At 36.0% G+C, this 3,972-nt stretch overlaps 1 protein-coding gene across 1 annotated transcript in view; it reads right to left on the reverse strand.

Annotated features, from left to right (window-relative positions):
- adam12a (ADAM metallopeptidase domain 12a) overlaps positions 1–3,972 on the reverse strand; it is a 107,534-nt gene that overhangs the window by 28,468 nt on the left and 75,094 nt on the right. The gene's annotated exons all lie outside the window — the stretch shown is intronic.

Here is a 3,972-nt window from a genome sequence, read left to right on the forward strand (position 1 = left end):
ACACACACACACACATATATATATATATATGCCATTTATATTATTTTGTTTTAAATTTTATGCCAAATATGTATTATATTATTATTATTATATTATTTTATGATCGATCCTCTCGATAAAACATCATTATCAAAAACATGAACTGTCTATCACATTTGGCTACTAAACAGCACGGCTGAGCTGGTTTACAAGGCAGACCAGCTGAAAACCAGCGCTAAACTAGTGCAGATCAGCATGGTAATTCAAACTGGGTTGAAAACCAGCAAAATATCAGTAGATTGTTACATTTCTGGAGAAAAAAGCATGTAAAACTCACTGCCACAACGTTTCTTTCCATCTACATAACCTGTATGACATTCCATAAAGGTTTGCAATGGCAAAACGATGGCAGCACTGTCATCTCTTTAAACTGAACGTGTGACAAGTGTTTAATAAATTCAATTTTGAAACTCAAACTTTGCCAACCATCAAGTAAAGACCTGGGCAGCGTATTCCTCCTACATCCTCAGAGCTACAGCTTCTCTTTTCAGCATGTACCAGCGTTTGTTTCAGAATCCAGTTGGCTTTGCTGTGGCCATTAATATGCATCAGAGTCACCGAATACTGTGATGTTCGCTTTGTTCCTGGCAAGCGCGCTGAGTCCACGGGGCAAACGCAAGCACGGAAATCTGGCTCGCATCGGCCCTCACGCTCACTGGACCAACTGTACCCACGACGGCCAGTGCCAGGGTGGCATGAGCCTGCGGGAGGGTGAGAGATAAGCAGATGCTTCCTCCTGCCTCCTGATGCCAACCCAGAGATCAGCGCTCAGCGATAAGCCACAGCGACTCGAGTGTGTCTAAGCTCTCAAACACCTCCTCTGGACTGGGCTCAACAGGAGTCCCACATAATGGAGAAGCTGCCACGGACTCAGAGATCTCGCTGTGAGTGGGGTTTGTTCTCTACGAGGTAATGAGGAGCTTCCAAACGCTCCACAGAAGCACAGGAACAAATATAGCAGCGTTAGGAGCCGCAGCAGCTGTGGGCTCAATGGAGAGAGTCGCCTACAGAGTTCTACATCAGTATTTATGTAATATTTAAATGGATAGTTCATTTAAAAATGTTGAGTTCTGTTCATTTACTCTTCCTCATGTTGTTCTGAACATGCATGAACATTAAAGACGATATTTTCAAGACAACATTTGACCCCATTGACTCTCATTGTATTTTGTACGTTTTGATTATGTCTCATATTGTCTTTGGTCCCTGACCTTCTGATTTAAAATTGTTTTTGTTTCTAACCACAAACTGAAATGTACTTTTTTAGTTCGTTTGAATTTTCCCTATTTTCCTCGCTTTCCTTCGCTTTTAAATAGCTTAAAAGCGCCGTGCGCATTTTACTTTCACTTTCGAATTAGCGGCAATTCGGCGTCAATTGCTTGAATGTAACAATATGTATATTGTATGTATATAAAATAATGTATAATATATAACCAAATAAATAAGAAACATAGAACGTTTATTAGCAAAACGAGTAAGAAAGCTTGGAGGCATGGCATACACCTTGATGTCAAATAAAATAAATAAATGACACAAAGTTTAAATAAAGTAAAAATCAGCAAACAATGTGGAACCAATTAAATAAGAAACTAATGTTTAAAAAAACTTCCAAAATCACCTTAGATAAACGGCAAAAGTCAACAGGCTTTTCAAAATCTAAAATACTGCCAAACAGGCGCTTTTGCATCTCGTTTCTAAACTAAATCATCCGCCATCATCTTGTCTGTCTAGCCTCACTCTTCTTGTCAGTCAGCTCGACTCGCTCTCCTCACTGGAGAAATTAAATCTGATCTGTGATGCGACTGTCGTTCGGCACGCTGCATTGAGCAGCCGCATTCACTAAATTATTTTTATTACTACAAAAAAATCAAAATGACGGTGGGGGTCGGTGGGCAAGTGACGTAACCGGTGTTGCGGCTTAACGGTATCACCATCAGCACCGTCTATCGCGAAAAGCCTACTTCAAACCTCAGAGGGATTTTCACCACTTACGTGTTAATTAATGCAATTACATAGATGTGAAGCTCGTAAACGAGCACCTGCTGTGATGTTAAATTCCTTGACGCTTTGATCTATGAAAGCTCTGTGAGAGGGGACGCAGACTAATGCGCTGTAATGGAAGAAATATCCATCTTAATTGTCTGATTCCAGATTCTCATTTGTACAAATACATGACAAATATGTTTCTTATTTTCTGTCTCTCTGGATCAGATCTGTTTTTTTCGTCCGGTCCTTCATGACACCTCTTTATGAACACATGATGGAGCGTCGCGTTACGGGTTTTTCATGGCTGCCATCCAGCTAAAACACTGGTGCGGATGAACTGATACACACTAGACTAGAGGATGCTGGGATTGAATTGGCCGGTGCGCAACCATCTGCCTCGTGAGAAAATCTAACATGGCCTCCAAATGTGTGATTTACTTGCCTGGAATCACACAAGACAACGACTATTACAGTATTATTAATTATTAATAATATTACTATTACAGTACATTATTATTTCCTCATTAAAAAGATTTAATCCTCACTTTAGGTATAAAACTCACTTTAAAAATATTATTTATATAAACATTAATATAATTATAATTATATTTTAATTTATTTCATTACTATTTGATAATATTTTATTTTCTATTTTTATTTTACATTTAGTTACAGTTTTAGTAGTCTTGTTGTTTGTTTTTGTCTTTTTGTAAGTTTTTTATGCCTATAATGGTTTCATTAATTTTTTACTTCAGTTTTAGTTTTAGTTATTTGAATACAGCAATTTAAACAATTAAAATTATAAATTAAATAACAATAAAGAGTTTATATATGTGTGTGTGTGTTTAAGTTTTAGTTTTAATTAACTTTAATATCCCTGATCCATAAAACAATAACATTCCCAGAAATACACAATCACTTTCTGATGAGTAAATATGTGCTGCTAAACAAGTGAGTTTATTCCTAAAAAGAGTTTAATCAAACCCTTATTGTTTAACGAATGTAATCAGTATGTGCTAAAATTGTCTCCGTGTTTAGTACGAATGTTTTTAATTCATGTTTTTAGAGTTGTTTCTTCATCACAGCTCTCAGAACATCTGACCATAAAACCGGTCGTCCCGTCTAACAGATGACAGAATAAATAAGCAACGAGTTGCACAAGCTCTGATGTGTTTATGAAACGACTCTCAGCTGGTTTGCGCGATGCAGACGTCATGAACCAGCGGGTCAACTGAAAGCATGCTAATGAGAGTGTGTCTAAAGGCTAAAGGCTAATGCTGTTCCGCTGGGTGGGGTGTTAAAGTGTGCTGTTGTGCAGATGACCAAATGGAGCTCATTATGGAGTAATGAGGCAGAAACAGAGCGAACCGCTAACAAACAGACAGAGCCCTCATGTGCTGAGCAGGCCGGAAATTCTGGGTAAAACGGAATAAGAAACTGATTCACACTAACAAAATCAGCTGATGGGTTTGACTGGATTTTACACAGAACTTTTACTGTGAGCTGTTTGTTCTTCTGTTGAAAGCAAAAAAATAACATCCAAATAACAACACACTCTGTTTCACTAAAATAAAATGAATAAAAAAATGGTATTTTAAGAAATGGTAAATTACTTTAATAAAAACATTAATTTTTTCACAATATCTTCTTTTGAGTTTTGCTGAGGAAAAACATTCATACAGATTTGGTACAAAATTAGGGTGAGAAAATGACAGAATTTTAATTTTTAGGTAAACCGTTCCTTTAAGAATTTTTTTTTTATATATATACTGTATTATATATTAATTATATATTTTATAATTGGCTTCTTATGAAACCTCACACCTCTTTTAGATTAGTTTAAAAAAACGTTCAAAATGATTAATATTTAAACTATATAACATTTAAAAAATACATTAATATTTTTAAATAAAAATATTAATATTTAAAAAAATACAAATATATTTG

Source organism: Sinocyclocheilus anshuiensis, unplaced genomic scaffold, assembly GCF_001515605.1.
Source record: "Sinocyclocheilus anshuiensis isolate Anshui unplaced genomic scaffold, SAMN03320099.WGS_v1.1 scaffold493, whole genome shotgun sequence".
NCBI lineage: Eukaryota > Metazoa > Chordata > Actinopteri > Cypriniformes > Cyprinidae > Sinocyclocheilus > Sinocyclocheilus anshuiensis.